This window comes from Scyliorhinus canicula, chromosome 5 (genome assembly GCF_902713615.1).
Source record: "Scyliorhinus canicula chromosome 5, sScyCan1.1, whole genome shotgun sequence".
Taxonomy (NCBI): Eukaryota; Metazoa; Chordata; class Chondrichthyes; order Carcharhiniformes; family Scyliorhinidae; genus Scyliorhinus; species Scyliorhinus canicula.
Window position 1 is genome coordinate 212,187,002 of NC_052150.1, and position 21,119 is coordinate 212,208,120.

The 21,119-nt window shown below is 48.1% G+C and overlaps 1 protein-coding gene across 4 annotated transcripts in view; it reads right to left on the bottom strand.

Moving 5' to 3' along the window:
- galnt11 (UDP-N-acetyl-alpha-D-galactosamine:polypeptide N-acetylgalactosaminyltransferase 11 (GalNAc-T11)) overlaps positions 1-21,119 on the bottom strand; it is a 246,718-nt gene that overhangs the window by 207,188 nt on the left and 18,411 nt on the right. For all 4 annotated transcript variants that reach the window (XM_038798429.1, XM_038798428.1, XM_038798430.1 and 1 more), the window contains exon 2: positions 2,006-2,071. The gene's annotated coding sequence lies outside the window, so the exon portion shown is untranslated. The remainder of the gene's footprint in view (positions 1-2,005; positions 2,072-21,119) is intronic.

A 21,119-nucleotide genomic window follows, 5' to 3' on the forward strand; every position in this document is an offset into this window, starting at 1 on the left:
CTAGATGCCAAGTTTGTTATTGTATCCTGTGCCCTCCTTCCAGCTATAATTCCCCTGCCTCCCCCCCCACTTCCCTGGTTCTCCTCTATTGTTCCCTGTCTCTTCACTCTTCCTCACCCCCCCCCCCCCCCCCCCCCCCCTCCTCCTCCTGTGGTTCGCCGTTCTTTCCTCTTAGGTTTTGCTGTCGTTTCCCCCCTCTCCCGGTCCATCTCTCCCTCTCATGCCTTGGCTACCTTCACCTGATTCTTGGCTACCTGGCTATTCTTCTGCTTGTTCGTTGGCCACAAACAGGTCCCGGAACTATTGGGTGAATGGCTCCCACGTTCTGTGGAAGCCATCGTCTGACCCTCAGGTGGCAAATTTGATTTTCTCCATTTGGTGAGATTCTGAGAAGTGACAGCCAGTCTGCAGCTTTGGGTGGTGCTGCTGACCGCCAGTCGAACAGGATTCTATGGCAGGCGATCAGGGAGGCAAAGGCAAGGCCATCCGCCCTCCTCCCCAGGAATAGATCTGGCTGGTTTGATACCCCGAAGATGCCACTTCGGGCATGGCACCACCCTCATCCCACCACTTTGGACATTTCCTCGAAGAAGGCTGTCCAGTACCCTGCAAGTCTGGGGCAAGACCAGAACATGTGGGCGTGGTGGGCCGGGCCTCCTTGGCACCGTTCACATCTATCCTCCACCTCTGGGAAGAACCTACTCATATGGGTTCTTGTTAAGCGGGCTCTATGTACCACTTTTAGTTGCGTCAAGCTGAGCCTTACGCACGTGGAGGTGGAGTTGACCCTATGCAGTGCTTCGCTCCAGAGTCCGCACCCTATTTCAATCCCCAGGTCCTCCTCCCATTTCTTTCTTGTTGCATCCAGTACGGTGTCGGCCCTTTCTACCAGTTGGTCATAAATGTCGCTATAGTTCCCTTTATCTTGGATACTTGCGTCCAGTAACTCTTCCAGTAATGTCTGTTGTGGCGGTTGTGGATACGTCCTTGTCTCCTTCCGTAGGAAGTTTTTCACTTGCAGGTACCGTAGCTCATTCCCCCTGGCTAGCTGGAATTTCTCTGTCTGTTCGTCCAGTGTTGCAATCCTGCCGTCCGTGTCTAGGTCTCTGACTGTCAGTGTCCTTCAGTCCTGTCCCCACTTTTTGAAGGTTGCATCAGTCAGCTCTGGTGTGAACCTATGGTTGTTGCAGATGTGAGCTTTGTCCGGCATTTTGGTCAGGCCAAATTGCTGCCGTAGTTGTTTCCAGGACTGGAGGGTGGCTATCACCACCGGGATGCTGAAGTGTTTTTTTGGGTGGGGACGGGATCCCACATTCTCTCCCCCCCCCCCCCCCCCCTCCCCCCCCTCCCCGCCCCCTCCCCCCTCCTCCCCGCCCCCCCTTCCCCCCTCCCCCCTCCCCGCCCCCCTTCCCCCTCCCCGCCCCCCCTTCCCCCCTCCCCCGCCCCCCTTCCCCCTCCCCGCCCCCCTCCCCCCTCCCCCCCTCCCCGCCACCCCCCTCCCCCTTCCCCCCCTTCCCCCTCCCCTCCCCCTTCCCCCCTCCCCGCCCCCCCCTCCCCCTTCCCCCCCTCAGGGAGAAGCGGGAGAAGTGAATCCAGACGACCGGGGAATACCAGCCTATGACTCACTTCCACGAGTTATGCACCCTTATGACTCACTTCCAAATGCTATTACATATAGGAAAATAAATAGCTACGATCCAAGATATACTTGAACAAAAGTGCAATATGTATACATCACACACGTATGTATATAACATTTGTTTTGCCTTTGCTGGAAGATGGAACAATATACCCGATAGTTATCACACTGCAATGTCACACTGTCTAAACTGACTTAGATCTTCCTGACAAGAATAACTAGCAGTAAATTTGTCTAGTACAATGAATAATCTCCTTAGCGCAGCAAAAGTGGATGTATTTTAAGACAAATAACAAAACAGAAAAAACTAATACATGTTATAGAAAATTATAAAAAATAGGAATCAGTTCAAATCATCACATTTACCTCAGCTTCATGCTGCATTGTTTCATTCTCTCGAAAAACACCAAGCAAACTGGCTGCCTTTTTCATCTGAAGAAAGAAACAAGTGATAATGAGATCATATGATCCAAGAATGGTCAGGAATCTTTCAAGATGCGATGAGGCGCATACACCTGCTTGCTGCACAATTCAACATTTTGTGTTCATATATTGAGGAGGACAGCGTTTTAATGTGCTGAGCGCAATTAGTCTGTTCAAAGCAAAGGAGTTAACTATTACTGGGCGGCCAACATAGCGATGATAAGGAAATGGATGGTGGGTGTGGGGTCAGTTTGGGAGCGGATGGAGGCTGCTTCGTGCAGAGGCACTAGCTTAGCGGCCCTGGTCACGCCGCCTCTGCTGCTTCCGCCAGCACAGTACTCCACCAGCCCGATAGTGGTGGCGGCTCTTCGGATCTGGGGCCAGTGGAGGAGGCATGTAGGAAAGGTAAGATAGGGTGGATGCGGGCAGGTTGTTTCCACTGGCGGGTGAAAGCAAAACTAGGGGACTTGGCCTCAAAATAAGGGGAAGTAGATTTAGGACCGAGTTTAGGAGGAACTTCTTCACCCAAAGGGTTGTGAATCTATGGAATTCCTTGCCCAGTGAAGCAGTTGAGGCTCCTTCATTAAATGTTTTTAAGGTAAAGATAAATAGTTTTTTGAAGAATAAAGGGATTAAGGGTAATGGTGTTCGGGCCGGAAAGTGGAGCTGAGTCCACAAAAGATCAGCCATGATCTCATTGAATGGCGGAGCAGGCTCGAGGGGCCAGATGGCCTACTCCTGCTCCTAGTTCTTATGTTCTTATGTAAGAGCACAGTGTGGACCTCAATCTGCGGCAACCACCGATTTCCCCCGGGGAACATGGATGGGGGGTATCGACTGTGGCGGAGGGCGGGGATTGTGTGGATGGTGGATCTGTTCCTGGGAGCTTTCCGAGCAGGAGGGCGCTGGAGGAGAAGTTTGGGCTGGCGAGAGGGAACGACTTTAGATACTTGAAGGTGAGGGATTTTGCACGCAGATTGGTGCCGTCCTTCACACGTCTCCCGCCGAAGGGGAGGCAGGACAGGGTAGTTTCTAGGGGAGAGGTGGGAGAGGGTAGAGTTTCAGACGTCTACAAGGAACTAATGGGAGCTGAGGATACGCAGACCGAGGACCTGAAGCTTAAGTGGGAGGAGGAGCTCGGGGGGGGGGGGGAACTGGAGGACGGTATTTGGGCAGAAGCCCTGAGCAGAGTAAACACGACCGCAACATGCACCAGGCTCAGCCTGATCCAGTTTAAGGTCGTGCACCGGGCCCACATGACGGTGACCCGGATGAGTAGATTCTTTGGGCTGGAGGACAAATGCGCGAGATGCACCGGAGGGCCGGTTAACCATGTACACATGTTCTGGTCAGGCCCTAAACTGAGGGCGTATTGGCAGGGATTCGCAAGTGTCATGTCCCGGGTATTGAAAACTGGGGTGGTAATGAGCCCGGAGGTGACAATCTTTGGGGTTTCGGAGGACGCGGGATTCCGACATTCTGACCTTTGCTTCCCTGGTAGCCCAGCGACGAATATTGTGAGCATGGAGGAACTCAAAGCCCCCGAGGGCTGAGGTATGGCGAGCTTTCTTGGCCGAGGGAAAGTCAAGTTCGTCTTGAGAGGTTCGCTACTAGGGTTCGCCAGAAGCTGGCAGCCATTTATTGACTTCTTCGCAGAGGAGTAAGCGTCAGCAGCTTGGGGGGGGGGGGGGGGGGGGGCAAGAGTAGAGTAGAGTAGGGGATTATTGAGGCAGGTCCGTGTGTGAACAGAGCCGTGGTTTGCACTATGTTTAATTTGTAATTTGTGTCTTGACTTCTTTTTTTTTGTACTGTACAATGTCACTTTTTCTATATGCCTAAAATACCTCAATAAAATTGTTTTGTTTAAAAAAAAGCAAAGGAGTTAATTGTTTGGCATAGCACCTATCAACCAGGCACCTTTACCTGTTAAAACTTTACTCAATTTTTTAAATGTATCAATGTTTTTGATGTTATAATAAATCAAGGTGACAAGACTTATGTAGCTTGTTATTTTAATCATTAATATTCCAAGGAACATCACAGAGATGCAAGGGGATAAAACTAAAAACAAGGATGCTACAAAGAGGTATGACCAAAGCTTGATCAAGAAGGTGGATATCAAGAGGTCTTAAAGCAAGTAATTTTCCATAGATTCCAACTTGCAGTGGTGGAGAGGCTTGAGAATTCCGTTGATCACGAAAGCGATGCCATCAGGAGGCTTAAACCCTTGGCAGGGTCACCCATGACAGTAAAGTCGGAGGGGAGGAACCAGACAAAGTGCAAACCAAAGCAAGTCGTCAACGGCACATCAGGTGGAAAATACTTGTATGATATGACATCTCGAACAACGATCAGTCAGGGTACAGGAGGGAGATAGAGAAACTAGCGGAGTGGTGTAACGACAACAATCTCTCCCTCAGTGCCAGCAAAACTAAAGAGCTGGTCATTGACTTCAAGAAGCAAAGTATCGTACGCACCTCTGTCTGCATCAATGGTGCAGAGGTAGAGGTGGTTGACAATTTCAAATTCCTAGGTGTGCAAGTCACCAATCTGTCCTAGTCCACCCACGTCAACACTACAACCAAGAAAGCACAACAGCATATATACTTTCTCAGGAAAGTAAGGAAATGGGCACCATGGTGGTGCAGTGGTTAGCATTGCTGCCTCACGGCGCCGAGGTCCCAGGTTCGATTCCAGCCCCGTGTCACTGTCCGTGTGGAGTTTGCACATTCTCCCCGTGTTTGCGTGGGTTTTGCCCCCACAACCCGAAGATGTGTAGGGTAGGTGGATTGGCCGCGCTAAATTGCCCCTTAATTGGAAAAAATGAATTGGGTACACTGAATTTATTTTTTAAAAAGGAAAGTAAGGAAATTTGGCATGTCCACATTGACTCATACCAACTTTTACAGATGCACCATAGAAAGCAGCCAGATAGGATGCATCACAACCAGCCCACAAGTGCTCCGCCCAAGACCATAAGAAACTACAGAGAATCATGAACACAGCCTGGTCCATCACGCAAACCCACCTCCCATCCATTGACTCTGTCTACACCTCCCGCTGCCTTGGGAAAGCGGGCAACATAATCAAAGGCCCCTCCCACCTGGTTTATCCGCTCTTCCAACTTCTTCCATCGGGCAGGAGATACAAAAGTCTGAGGACACGCACTAAGATTCAAAAACAGCTTCTTCCCCGCTGTTACCAGACTCCTGAATGACCCTCTTTGGACTGATCTGATCTCTTCACACATCTTCTCTACTGTGTAGTACTGCACTTCTGTATGCTTCACCCGATGCCTGTGTCTATGTATTTACATTGTGTGCTTATGTATGCCCTATGTTTTTTTTTCATGTATGGAATGATCTGTCTGGCTGTACACCGAACAATACTTTTAATTGTAACTCGGTACACGTGACAATAAACAAATCCAATCCAATCAATGGCTACAATAGCAGATGAAGGCCTCAGGGGAAGATCCTCAGCTGTCGCGGTTCCCTCGTCACTGGAACTGGATCTACCTTCTGTCAAGCGCATGCATCTGCTGGATTGCAATGACATTCCCACGTGAAAAGCTGTCCCACACAAGGGAAACCGGAGATTACCTGCACACCCCACATAAACAAGCCCTGCAGCGATCAGCGACAGGTGGCAGGGACAGGACCATGAGCTCCAGAAATCCCTAGCTTCGGTCCAGCATGTAGGCGATGGAGTTTGATTCAGTTATTTAGCTCTTGGAATAACAACAATTGGTTTAGCTCAGAAGGGGCTGGTTTAGCTCACTCAGCTAAATCGCTGGCTTTTAAAGCAGACCAAGCAGGCCAGCAGCACGGTTCGATTCCCATACCAGCCTCCCCGGACAGGCGCCGGAATGTGGCGACTAGGGGCTTTTCACAGTAACTTCATTGAAGCCCACTCGTGACAATAAGCGATTTTTCAAGGGTAACCCGCAGGATGTTGATGGTGGGGGATTCAGGATGGCAATTTCAGCTCACAACACTCCCTCCCTTGATTCAATTTCCTTTCCATTCCAAGCTCTTTGAAATGGATGACTGAACCGTGACAATAGTTTCAAAGCAATTTTCAGGGGCTGGTTTAGCACACTGGGCTAAATCGCTGGCTTTTAAAGCAGACCAAGCAGGCCAGCAGCACGGTTCGATTCCCGTACCAGCCTCCCCGGACAGGCGCCGGAATGTGGCGACTAGGGGCTTTTCATAGTAACTTCATTGAAGCCTACTCGTGACAATAAGCGATTTTCATTTCATTTCATTTCAACAGGAGAGATTTCTTCACAAGAGAACAGCCCTCTTCAGGGTCTGCTCTACTCACCCCATGTGGAAAAAGAGCTAGAAAAGATGACCTGAAAATAGCCTGTTCCATCTCCAACCTGGCTGGAAGACCACACCCAAGTGCTCCCATACAAACCGTGGAACAACAGACATGATTTTCAATAGAGTCATAGAGTCACATGTTTAGAGCATGGAAACAGGCCCTTCAGCCCAACTTGCCCATGCCACTAAGCTTGTCCCAATTGCCCGCATTTGGCCCATACTTCTCTATACCCATGTTACCCATATAACTGTCTAAATGTTTTTTAAAAGATAAAAAAGTGTACCCACCTCTACTACTGCCTCTGGCAGCTCGTCCCAGACACTCACCACCCTGAGTGGGAAAAAAGTGCTCCTCTGGACCCTTTTGTATCTCTCCCCTTTCACCTGAAACCTATGCCCTCTAATTTTAGACTCCCCTACCTTTGGGAAAAGCACTTATCATTATTTCTTTGAGTGTGTACTGGCCATATATAATACACATGCCTGGGTACATTATACTCTCTACATATTCCGTATGATAAATAGTTTGATTCGTTACTAAACTTGTTTGCCACCCATCCTTGAATTACTACAGTTTTCTACTTGTGGGGAAGAGCAAAACTGGCAACCTTAAAGAGAAGATAGTTACCAAGAAATCCACTGAGGAATTCAAAAGATTTATTTACCCAATGAATGGTGGGAATGTGACTCACAGGGAGTGGTTAGAGAAAATAATAGAGCTACATTTAAGAAGAGACCAGATAAGAGGGAAAAGGGAAGAGAGATGTATGGTGATAAGAGGGAGGATGGAAAGAGACTCAAGTGGAGTATTAATGCCGGCGAGATTGTCCCTGTTTCTTGGCTGTATATTGTATGTAATTCGATGAAACAGTTACATTTACACTGCAAATGCCTGCTTGCTCTTCTTTCCCTCACCCTTTGGGGCAGGCTCTTCTTGCTCAGATTTTGATCGACAGGAAGGTGCTTTTGTTCTTGAGCATCGTTCCAAGGACAATGGGGCCATCAGACACCAAGACAAGCAGCTGGAAAAATATAATGATAATAATAACCTTTTATTGTCACAAGTATGAAGTTACTGTGAAAAGCCACATTCCGGTGCCTGTTCGGGCAAGCTGGCACGGGAATTGAACCCGCGCTGCTGCCTGGTTCTGCATAACAAACCAGCTGTCTGGCCCACTGAGCTAAACCAGCCCTAATCGACAACTTCAAGAGAAATGCCACGAGCAACATCAACCACTCTACATTGCCTTCATCGATCTGACCAAAACTTCTGACTCAGTCAATCGGGAAGTGCTTTGGAAGATCTGTCAACGGTCGGCTGTCCAGAAAGATTCATCAACAAGATGTCGGTGACAGTCCTCACCAGCGGACATAAGGCAGAAACTTTTGAGTTCAAGACTGGAGTCGAGCTGGGATGTGTCATCACCTTCACTCTTTTCTCTATCTGCATCGTCACCATCCTTCTATCTTGTCAAGAACAAGATTCCCAGTGGAATGGACATTGTCCACAAGATGGATGGAAAATGGTTCAACCTCAACCAGTTGAAATCCAAGAGGAAACAGCACGGACATCGCTCATGGACCTTCAGTATGCGGGTGACAACGCCATCTCCACTCTCTCAGAAGAGAATCTCCAAGCCATTCTTGAATCATTTGCAGAAGCACAGCAAAGAATCAGTCTAGAGTCCTTTACCAACCCGTCCCAGGGTAAGATCAGGTTTCTCCCTCCATCAAGATGAACAGTGAAACCTTCCCAAATGTGGAACATTACCCTAATCTGGGAAGCCACCTCTCATCTAAAGCTGACATTGATGCGGAGATCCAACATCGTATATAATCCGTGAGTGTCACCTATAGACACATTAGGATGAGAATCTTCAATGACTGCAACATCCATGCTGATATCAAGATCCAAGTGTACAAGGCAGTGGTCCTCCCAACTCTTCTGTACGGCCCAGAAACTTGGGACTACGTTCAGACGTTATCTCAAGGCCCTGGAGAGGTCCAATCAACGCTGTCTGAGATGGATTCTCCACATCAGCTGGAAGGAAAGTCATACCAACATCAGCATCCTTGACGGAGCCAAGAGCACCAGCAACTCCCCTGGGCCAGCCATGTGCTGAGGATGCCAGAGTCCCTCCTGATTGCCAAAGCAAATTTTCTTCATCCAACTCAAGGAAGGATCCCGAACAAAAAAGGAAAAATGCACTTCAAAGACAACCTGAAGGCTTACCTCAAAAAATACTCCGAGAGACCCTTGCTCAGAAGAGGAAGGAACCTCCTGACTAACAAGACATAATTCTTCAAGAGCACCCAACAGGAGGGCATCCGGAAATGAAGCCTGCCAAAGGAATACCAGTGATTTTGAGTCTGAGGACCTATCCCACCTCCTAGAAACACCTGCCAAGTGTGCAGTCAGAGATGCAGCTCTAGGATCGGATTCATTAGCCACGCAAGGACCCACAGAACCTAAGTTTAGTGACACAGAGTTGCTTAAGTGGACAATCATACCCGTTAGTGAGTGATCGCCGAAGAAGTAGAAGAAAGCAAGACAGGAAGATGAAGCGGTTGAGAGGTTTAAAAAGGAAATTAATAATTTATAGTGGTGTGCACAATACGCCAGAGTCAAAGGAATAGTAAATTCAGGAGTGCTTGTAAGGCTGGAAGTGGACTCCATGATCCCTCTGTTCTTCCTAGCATCCTCCCGTCAATTGTGGGAGGTGGGATACAGAACTGGCTAGGTCATAGAAGGCAGAGAGTAGCAACGGAAGGGTGCTTTTCTGATTGGAGGGCTGTGACTAGTGGTGTTCCGCAGGGTTCAGTGCTGGGACCTTTGCTGTTCGTAGTATATATAAATGATTTGGAGGAAAATGTAACTGGTCTGATTAGTAAGTTTGCGGACGACATATAGGTTCGTGGAATTGCGGATAGCGATGAGGACTGTCAGAGGATACAGCAGGATTGAGATCGTCTGGAGACTTGGGCGGAGAGATGGCAGATGGAGTTTAATCCGGACAAATGTGTAGTAATTCCATTTTGGAAGGTCTAATGCAGGTAGGGGGACTGAGTTCAGGTATTGTCAGGTGCAGGATTTTGCCCGTAAGGAACTGCCCTCATTTCCCCAGGTGCCGGAGTGCAAGCTGCTGGAGAAGTTGTTGTTCCTGGATGTGTGGGGGACAGAAGGATTGGGGGTATATGTGGGTGGTTGGGGGAGAAGGGATTAAGCAGAGATGGGAAGAGAGGTTGGGGATGGAGATAGGATGGGGAATTTGGAGTGCAGTAATGCACCGGGTTAATCAACCTCCTCCTGGGAAGGATGAGCCTTACAGTTCAAGGTGGTTCATAAGGTCGATACTTCTTGGGCCCGGATCATAGAATTTACAGCGCAGAAGGAGGCCATTCAGCCCATTGAGTCTGCATCGGCCCTTGGAAAGAGCGCTCCACACCTCCACCCTATCCCCGTAACCCAGTCTAACCTTTTTAGGACACTAAGGGCAATTCAGCATGGCTAATCCACATAACCTGCACATCTTTGGATTGTGGGAGGAAACCGGAGCACCCGGAGGAAACCCATGCAGACACGGGGAGAACGTGCAGACTCCGCACAGACAGTGACCCAAGCCGGGAATCGAACCTGGGACCATGTTGTGAAGCAACCGTGCTAACCACTGTGCAACCGTGCTGTGGATAAGCAGATTCTTCTCAGGATATGTGTGAGGGGGGGCCAGTGACCCATTCCCACATGTTTTGGGGGGGTGTAAAAAATTGGACTGCTTCTGGGAGGCAGTATTTGAGAGTCTGTCGGGGATTGTGGGGGTGAAATTGATGGCAGATCCTGTGGTGGCGATTTGTGGGGTGTCGGAGGTGCTAGGTGTGCAGGATGAGAAGGGGGCCGATGTCGTCGCATTCCCCCCACTGACTGCCCGACGACGGATTATTTTAAATTGTAGGTCAGTAGCACCACCAGGGGTCACGGCGTGGGTGGGGGACTAATACGAGTTCCTCAGGTTGGAGAAAATTAAGTTTACCCTCAGGGGGTCGGGAGAGGGGTTTGCAGTATGGTGGAGACTGTTTCTTTGCATGTTTGAGGATTTGTTTGTCACGGGAGGGCGGAATAAAAAAAAGAGTGAAAATTGAGAAAACTGTATGTACTATGTTTTCAGTAAGAAGTCTTACAACACCAGGTTAAAGTCCAACAGGTTTGATTCAAACACGAGCTTTCGGAGCGCAGCTCCTTCCTCAGGTGAATGGCGAGGTATGTTCCAGAAACATTTATATAGACAAAGTCAAAGTCAGAGATGCTGGACAATGCTTGGAGTGCAGGCATTTGCAGGTAATCAAATCATTGCAGATCCAGGGAGAGGGATAATCACAGGTTAAAGAGGTGTAAATTGTCTCAAGCCTAAACAGTTGGTAGGGTTTTGCAAGTCCAGGCCTGATGGTGGGGGGTTGATGTAATGCGACATGAATCCAAGATTCATGAATCCAAGATTCACCCCCCACCATCAGGCCTGGACTTGCAAAACCCTACCAACTGTTCGGGCTTGAGACAATTTACACCTCTTTAACCTGTGATTATCCCTCTCCCTGGATCTGCAATGATTTGATTACCTGCAAATGCCTGCATTCCAAGCATTGTCCAGCATCTCTGACTTTGTCTATATAAATGTTTCTGGAACATACCTCGCCATTCACCTGAGGAAGGAGCAGTGCTCCGAAAGCTCGTCTTTGAATCAAACCTGTTGGACTTTAACCTGGTGTTGTAAGACTTCTTACTGTGCTCACCCCAGTCCAACGCCGGCATCTCCACATCAGTACTATGTTTTGATGATGCTATGTGATGTTTTGTTGAGGATGTTTAATTTTTAAAAAATTAATGTGCAAAACAGACAGCAAGGGACCCAGCACCAACCTTGCAGTACTCCACTGAGCACAGGCATCCAGTCACAAAAATAACCTTCTACCACTGTCAGTTTTGGATCGAATTTGCCAAATTGTCCTGGATCCCATGGGTTTTTACCTTCTTGACCAGTATCCCATGCGGGACCTTTTCAAAAGCCTAACTGAAGTCCATGTGGCCTACAGCGGCTGCCCTTGCCTCATCTACACACCTAGTCACCTCCTCAAAAAATGAAATCAAATTTGTGAGACATGATCTTCCCCTGACAAAGCCATGGTGACTATCCTTGATTACTCGTTGCCTCCCCAAGTGGAGATTAATTCTGTCCCTCAGATCGGTTTCCAGTAATTTCCCTACCATAGAGATTTCATAGAATTTACAGTGCAGACGGAGGCCATTCGGCCCATTAAGTCTGCACCGGCTCTTGGAAAGAGCACCCTATCCAACACCTCCACCCTACCCCCATAACCCAGTAACCCCACCCAACACTAAAGGCAATTTTGGACACTAAGGGCAATTTAGCAAGGCCAATCCACCTAACCTGCACATCTTAGGACTGTGGGAGGAAACCGGAGCATCCGGAGGAAACCCACGCACACACGGGGAGAACATGCAGACTCCGGACAGACGTGACCCAAGCCGGGAATCGAACGTGGGACCCTGGAGCTGTGAAGCAATTGTGCTAACCACTATGCTACCGTGCTGCCCTACCAATGATGTTAGACTCTCTGGCCTGTAAATACCTGGTTTTCCCTTCTTCCCTCTTGAATAATGGTGCCACATTAGCTGTCCTCCAGTCCTCTGCTACCTCTCCTGTGGCCAGAGAGGATTTTAAAACTTGCATCAGAGCCCCTGCAATCTCCTCCCTTGCCTCCCACAACAGCCTAGATTCTACCTCATTTGGATCTGGAGATTTTTCCAGGATCTCCCCGAGATCCTGTCTCAAACTGCTCTCAATTACTAAAACATAAAAGCTTTTTACCTCAGAAGGATCTCCAGTTGCTAAACAACGGGCACATGCTTATTATGCCTGTTGTTTATTTTTCACACGAAAGACTTCTCTCAGCACACTAGAATCACAGTTGGAATTTAACCAAACCCACACATACAAACACCTTTCTCCAGCACTAATGTAAATTCAACCCACCTCAAACTATACCTTATTTTTAATGTTTACCGATACAAATATAAATCCCTTAAAACTACCTCTTGTCCTCCTAATACCTCACAATGCTAATTTATTCAATTATATCACAGTCCTCCTCCCTAATTTCTATACCTGCATCATCCTTCTGCATACTGAACGCAGATGCAAAAAAAACTAATTGAAAACCTCATATACATCTTCTGGCTCCACACACAATTTGCCACTTTGGTCATTAATGGGCCCTACTCTTTGCCTGGTTACCCTCTTGTCCTTAATATATTTATGAAAAAGGGCAGCATGGTGGCCTAGTGGTTAGCACAACCGCCTCACGGCGCTGAGGTCCCAGGTTCGATCCCGGCTCTGGGTCACTGTCCGTGTGGAATTTGCACATTCTCCCCGTGTCTGCGTGGGTTTCGCCCCCACAACCCAAAAATGTGCAGAGTAGGTGGATTGGCCACGCTAAATTGCCCCTTAATTGGAAAAAATAATTGGGTAATCTAAATTTAAAAAAATATATATATATATATTTATGAAACACCTAGGGATTTTCTTTTATTTTGTCTGCCAGTGTTTTTTCAATACTCCCCTGAATCCAGGGTTCTCTGGTCTTGTTGATCCCCACCTTTACCTTTATGGCAACTTGTTGGTCCTGTACTCTATTTCCTTTTTGAATGACACCCACTGTAAGTAGCTGCTTAGAGTCCACTAAAGTCAGCCTTCCCCCCAATTCAGAACTTTTATTTCCGGTCCATCTTTGTCCTGTTCCATAACTCCCTTTATCTTACAGAGTTACGGTCATCATCTAAATCTGTGCCACTGACACTTCTGCTGTCTGCCCAGCTTCATTCCCTAAAATTAGGTCCAGTACCGCCGCTTGCCTTGTACGATTTTCTACATGCTGGCTCAAAAAGCTCTCCTCGATGCACTTTAAGCATTCCCCCTACTTTAAGCTTTCACACTTTGACTATCCTATTAATATTAGTGGTAACTAGAGTGTTTGAGAAGACAAATATTTCTGAAGACTCTCTGGACTATGACCAACTTAGCACTGTTGCTTCAGTGCTCGGAACCTGGGTTTGCCTCCCGGTTTGGGTCACTGTCTGCACGTTCTCCTTGCATCTGAGTGGGTTTCCTCCAGGTGCTCTCGTTTCCTCCCACAAGTCCCGAAAGATATGCTTGTTAGGTGAATTGGACTGTCTGAATTCTCCCTCAGTGTACCCGAACAGGTGTCGGAGTGTGGCGACTAGGGAATTTTCACAGTAACTTCATTGCAGTGTTAATGGAAGCCTACTTGTGACACTAATAAAGATTATTAAGGCAGCACGGTAGCATTGTGGTTAGCACAGTTGTTGCACAGCTCCAGGGTCCCAGGTTCGATTCCAGGCTTGGGTCACCGGCTGTGCGGTGTCTGCACATTCTCCCAGTGTCTGTGGGGGTTTCCTCCGGGTGCTCCGGTTTCCTCCCACAGTCCAAAGATGTGAAGATTAGGTGGATTGGCCATGATAAATTGCCCTTCGTGTTCAAAAAGGTTGGGTGAAGTTACAGGGAGGGTGAAGGTGTGGGCTTATGTGGGGTGCCCTTGCCAAGGGCCGGTGCAGACTCGGTGGGCGAATGGCCTCCTTCTGCACTGTAAATTCCATGATTATTATTATTGTAGGAGTGAAACAGAATAAGGGCAATGTCATGCTTCTTCTTCTTGGGCAGTCCTTCAGGGTCGAGGATGTCTTGCTTCCACCACAGGCAGCGGGTTCTGCAGTGGCTGAATAGTCCAATCCTGAATTCGCAGACTCTGTCACACGTTTGGCTGCTGGTGATTTCCGAGGTAAGTGGCTGGGACGCTCTGGATTCTGTCCTCTCTTTCTGCTGTTCACGCTTGACCTCCACGTGCTCTACTCTGTGACGCTCGAAATGATTGGAGCATTCGCGGATACGTCTTCTCTAGTTTATGCGTTCAAAGGCAGGCGATTCCCACGTGTCGATGGGGATGTTGTATTTATTTAGGGAAGCTTTCAGAGTGTCCTTATAGCGTTTCCTCTGCCCTCCCAATGATCGCTTGCCATTGCGGAGCTCAGAGAGAGCACTTGTCCAGGGAGTCTAGTGTCAGGCATGTGGACAATGTGGCCGGCCCATCACAGCTGGTCGAGTGTGACCTGTGCTTCGATACTGGGACAGCAGGAAAGAAAAGTTGGTCAAGGATGGCAAGGTTGACTTTGTCAATAACTGCAGACAGGATGAGAAATAATCGCCATAATCACAGTGTATTCAATTTGCTTCTTTGGTCAGGGCTAATCTATCTCTTGCACAGATAAATAGCGAGGAGGTCAATTGTGCTCAGCTCATTCAAAGGAACCATTAATTCATTTCTTGATCATGAGGGACTTCTAAAAACAGATTTAAATCCTCAAGTGATTAATGGTAAAAACAATTGTTCTGCCTAATATGAGGCAGAAAACAAATGTCACTTTTTTCTTACTGTAAAGTCTGAAGACTGTAAGGGCCGCACGGTAGCACAGTAGTTAGCACTGCTTCTTCACAGTGCCAGGGACTCAGGTTCGATTCTCGGCTGAGGTCATTGTCTGCAGATTCTATACGTTCTCTCCGGTTTCCTCCCACAAGTCCCGAACGACAAGCTTGTTAGGTGAATTGAACATTCTGAACTCTCCCTCAGAGTACCTGAACAGGCGTCGGAGTGTGGCGACTAGGGGCTTTTCACAGTAACTTCACTGCAGTGTTAATGTAGGCCTACTTGTGATACTGATAAAGATTATTATAGATGTGACACATCGCATCCATAATGTCAAGTTGTGTGATGAACATGCAGAAGATGATAATTTTGTAATCAACAATAATGGTAAATTGCGTACATTGATTCCAAAAGTTATTCGTATCATCAATATATGCAAATATATCAATATTAATAGTCAGTTGGTAGTACAGAACTTATTCAATTTGCTGAAAAAGGCATATTTTTAATCTTGCACGCATCAGGGCAATCGCAAGAATACCAATGTCAGGGAAACAAATTTATACTGTGTGAGAATGGAGTGCTGATTTGTTGGGAAGTGGGCTCTGATTGGTAGAGGTTTTACCATGGAAAATGCACCAGTTGATAACGACTGACAGTTAATTGCCAAGACTGTTTGAAATTTAAACCAGGCAGCTTGACTCCAATTGGTCAAAGCATTGACCTGTGGCATGAATCAGGAAATCGCCATCAATTATTTTGTTTAGCTGAAGCAGGCACAGTGTGTGTACATGTTCTTTTTGTCCTCAAAGAACAGTGCCCTGTGTATCAATATATGTAGCTTTCAGTACACGGACATGTGTCACACTGCGAGCCCGACTGACAATCTTAAATTGGTCATCAGCATAACTTTAAGCACACTGTGGATTATTTAGCACATGTTGTCCAATCGCAAATGTTGGAAACTGTGTTTTGCAAGCACAGGCTGGTTGGTTATAGCTTGTACTGTGTCCAGTGCGAACAGCAGATGGGACATACTGTTTGATTTGCTCCATCAGTCTTTCGGACGTACAGCCTACATACCTAGCATCACACTGGCACTGAAATTCATATACCACATTATTAATTTGTGTGATAGGTAGAACATCTTTTTGGCTTGAGGGTAGAATCCTGTTAGTGGTGAATATCACTCATGTTGCTACTGCATAGTACAGGTAAAGGCATAGTAGCAGTGTGAAACAACTGGCTTCACCTATTGCTCAAATATTTGGAATACCTTGCCCTTCCAAGGTAATCCGAGATAGAATGGTCACTTTCCAGGAATGAAAGTGACAGCCTTAGGCCCGTTTATAACTTTGCATGATATACAGCACAAAATGATCTGATCAGGGTAGCCATTGTCCCACAGGATGTCCTTGATGCACCCTACTTCAGCACATCATAATGGATTCCATGCAACATTCAAATTTACCATCAAAATGGGACAGTCAAACAAACTCTTATTCCCAGAGAAATCTGCCAGGTGGCTCTACCACGATCTACCGCAAGCCTACCTTTACTGGTCAATACAGGTATTGGGATTCTGACAGTTCCGGACTTCCGATGCGGCATAGAACAAAGTAGTCGCACATGTGGGGATCCCCGGAGATCGCAGTTTAAGCTCTTTTCGCCTAACCGTTGATGGAAATAGGACCCAAAACCTTTTAAAATCGATGGATTGAGTGTCCCATAGTAAGGGGGCGTGCAATCTGTACCGAATTAGACAACAGAAGAAGAACAAAACAGCTTCAAAAGTGGAACCTTCAATTGTCTTGGTGGAGAAGAAATGACGGAGATGATTGCAGTGCCAGGGGCACCCCGCTAACTGTTGGAATTTTAGCTGTGGAACTACAGAAACTGTGTCAAGAAGTCTTGGGAGACCATGAGAAGGCGACCAAGGCGGCAATTTCCCTGATTCAAGGGGTCCTAGTTAAGGTGGACGAGGTGGTGAAGGAGCAGGGTGCGGAGCTGCAAGAGGTGGGGTTGCTCTGTCGAGACAGAGCGACCAGATTGTGTCTCTGGAGATGGAGGTGGCAATCGAGGTGGCCAACAACAAGCGTTTGAGGACTAAGGTGGAACACCTGGAAAATCGGTCGAGAAGGCAGAATTTGAGAGTTGTTAGGTTGCCAGAGGAGCTGGAGGGCCTGAACCCTACGAAGTTTACGGCGCAGTTGTTCTGGAAGATGGGGGAGGGAGAAGTGGCAGACACTCCCAAGCTGGATCGAGCCCACAGGTCATTGAGGCAGAAGCCCTATGCTGGAGAGCCCCCTCATGCGATTATAGTGCACTTCCACAACTACCAGGATAGCAAAAGAGTTTTGCGGTGGGTGAAGGAATATCTGAATAGCAGATAGGAAGGCCACGAGGTGAAAATCTGTGAGGATGTTGGAGCGGAGCTAGCCAGGAGACATGCAGCTTTCAATATGGCCACGGCAGCACTGTATTGTAGCAAAGTTCAGTTTGACGTGGTTTATCCTGCATGCCTCCAGATGACCTATGTAAACAAGGATCACCATTTTGAGACTCCATGGTCAGCCGAGGCATTCATCCAGAGAAATGGACTGGCATTGAAATGATTGTAATGTATTTTGTACGGGTTGAGGGGTGTTTGCTCGAAGGTGGGTAGGGATTGTTTGGGTTTTCTGTCTGTCATTTTTCTTATTATCAAAGGTTGAAGGGGTGTTGATGGGGCTGTTTTGTAACTTTACATGTTAAATTATATTTTAGTGGTTGGTGGGATGGGTGTTGCTTATTGTTCATGTTACTTTCCTTTTGAATTAATAAAATCGGATTGGGGGTTGATTTGGTGTTCCGGAATTTTGAGGTTATGAATGGTTCTCTGCACTAGCTAGAATGAGTCAACCGAAGTGAAGGGATGGGGTGATCTGCGTCTCGTAATGTGGGCACTTTGTTAGATATGAGCTTGGGGGTTGTGGTTATTGGGTGGTTGGGGTTTGGTGGTGGTAGTGGGGGGGGGGGGGGGGCAGTATACGGGGACTTGGTTGGAGTTTGCTTGGTTGTTTGGATGTGGAGTTGGGGGGTGGTGGGAAGGGGGCAGGGTGTGTTAAGCCTTACGATGGTGGCTGCGGACTTCCCTTTGTCGTGTTGTGTTAGCGGATCTGGAGGCCATCTTAGGTGGGCCTTGTGCCGGCCCTACTTGGAGGGTTAATGAACGGCCTCACGAGGTGGGAATGGCTGACTTTGGTAAGGGGGAGGGTAGACCACCCACCATCCGGTGGAATGTGAGGGGGTTGAGTGGCTTGGTAAAGAGATCAAGGGTGTTTGCGCACCTGAAGACTTTGAAAGCTGATATGGTCCTGTTGCAGGGGACCATTTGCAAGTTAGAAATAAGATAAGGTTGCAGAAGGATTGGGTGGGGCAAGTATTTCACTCAGGGTTTGATAGTAGGGCTCAAGGGCAGCAATCCTGATTAATAGGAAGGTAGCCGTTTCGGTGGTGAAGATTTTGACGGATCCTAATGGGAGGTACGTGCAGGTTAGTGAGTTGTTAGCAGGTGCACTGGTGGTGCAGGTCAATGTATGCGCCCCAAATTGGGATACAAGCTTTTATTAATAAATTATTGTCTTTGATCCTGGATTTGGATTCACACTAGGTAATCATGAGAGGGGACTTTAACTGTGTATTGGATCCCCGTCTGCATAAGTCGAGGCTTCAGGCACTGAAGCCTTCTGGGAAGGAAAAGGCACCATTGGCCTTTATGGAGCAGATGGAGGGAGCTGACCTTTGACAATTTCTACTCCCAGGGGGAGACGGATTTTTCTTTTTTTTCAGGTTCACTGAAATTGACTTCTTTGTGGTAGGTAGGTCCCTGCTGCCTGGTGTGGTGGGGGTGGGGTACTCAGTGATAGTGATTTCCGATCACACTCCACATTACATGGATGTGGTTGTTGGGTCAGCCCCGCTCAGCGCCCCCTGTGGAGATTTGAAACTTCGCTGCTGGCGGATAAGGGCTTCTGCGAGAGTTTCCTCCCCCATTGAGGAGTATCGGAGGAGAGAGGAGATTTCACCTTCCACGTTGTGGGAGGGTTTGAAGGTGATTGTCAGAGGGGAGATCATCTCTTTTAAGGCACACAAGGCAAAGAGCAAGAGGGGAGAGAGCAGAGTTTGGTGGATGCCATCTTGGAGGTGGACCGTCAATATTCAGTCAATCAGACACTGGAATTTCTGGCTGGTAAGAAGAAGTTGCAGTTGGAGTTTGGGCTGCTGTCAACGGATAGGGCAGTGAGCCAGCTGCAATGTTTGAGTGGGGCTTTTTATGATCATGGGGAAAAGGCTAGTTGCTTATTGGCACACTAGTTGAGGCAACATGCGGCATCTCGGTAAATTGTTCAGGTGAGGGACGCGAGCGTTGGAGTGGTCGCCACCAAGGCCAGGAGTAATGATGCATTTTATCGGGACCTTTATGAGCTGGACCCCCGGGAGGATGGATTCTTAATGTTGGAGTTTTTGGATTGTTTGGCTATACCGGTGGTGGGACAGGAGGAAAGGGAGGGACTGGAGGCCCCTCTAACTTTGGAAGAGGTTGAGGGGATGGGTTTGATACAGTTGGGGAAGGCGCCAGACAGGTTCCCAGTTGCATTGTTTGCCAGGTTGCTGGCCCCAATGCTGCTTGAAATGTTTGAGGATTCTATGGCTCGGGGAACGTTACCGGCCACATTGGCGTAGACGTCGATCTCCTCGATCTTAAAGAAGGATGAGGATCCGATGGGAGTATGGGTCGTACCACCCTATTTCATTATTGAAAGCAGGTGCAAAGTTATTGGCGAAGGTCTTGGCTAGGCGATGGAACCCTGCCTTTCAGGAGTCATATTGGTGGAGCAGATGGGGTTTGTTAAGGGCGAACAGTTGTCGGCCAATGTTCTACGGTCACTTGTCGAAGCTCTCGGATCTCTGCACCCTGAGCCGTCTGGGTCGCCATGAGCTTGTCCAGGGAGGCCTTAAACGGCTCCAGAATCTCTGCCTTCAGCTCCTTAAAGGAGCGCTGAAGCAGCTCCTGCTACTCCCGCGCCCACTGCTGCCACCCCGCCCACCGCCATCTTGCCTTTCCTGCCTCGCACCTTTTTCTGCTCCAAAGCCGATTTTCTGACCGCTCCACTCCTAGTCCAGGCCATCCACTGGTGGAGAATCTGAGAAGGAGTGTTCCCACACGGGGAAAAGTCCGCACCACTACGGCCCCTTAAAAGAGCCCCAAAGTCCGAAAATAGCGGGAGCCACCGGACGTGCGGCTTAGCTCCGCATCACCGCAACCGGAAGTCCGTCCCAGCTTCTTCAATGGCCTTGGTGAGATCTTTTCACAGTTCTTCCCTCTGCTGCTAGAATTCAGCTTTCATAAAGGCCCTCAAGTCAGCTTGAGGCTTCTAAGTTGGCCCTTACCCCGCCTGCATGCTTGCAGAGGCTTTTGGCTGCTGCTGCTTCAGCCAAATCTTGCACTGTTTCTGAGGGTCTGATAGCCAAGAAACATACCATTCCTGGGGGAAAGTACTCCTCCAACATTCACCTACGCCTTTTCATCTAAATTCCAACCCGTGTTGCTTAAAAAAAGAGCTCTTTTCTGTAACCTTGGGCAGGAGCTGCCTCTGTGTGACCACTTACTCCATGGTGCACACCGGAAGACTGTTCTACGGTCACTTAATGCAATTTTCTTCCCCTCTCCAGCCCCTGAGTCAGAGGTGCTTATCCTATTGGATGCGGGAAAGACATTTGAAAGGATGGAATGGGGCTATTTGTTTCAGATTTTGGGGAGGTTTTGCTTTGGGCCTAGATTTATATCGTGAATTTAATCCCTATATAGGGCCCCCACAGCGTGCGACGGTTGGATGGACGAATAAATAAATAAATAAATAGTTGAAATACTTCCAACTGAGGAGGATATGAGACAGTGGTGTCCACTCTCCCCACTATTGTTTGCCTTGGCAATTGAGCCTCTGGCCATGGCATTCAGGTCATCCACGACATGGAGGGGGATAAAGAGAGGGGGGAAGGAGCATAGGGTGGCATTGTATGTGGACAATGTGTTGCTGTTTGTGACAAATCCTCTCTCCAGTGCAGAGGAGATAATGAAGCTGCTTGAGAGGTTTCTTTTCAGGGTATAAATTGAACTTGGGTAAAAAGGAATGCTTTCTGGTGAATCTCCCAGGGAGGGGATTCAATCTGGGAAA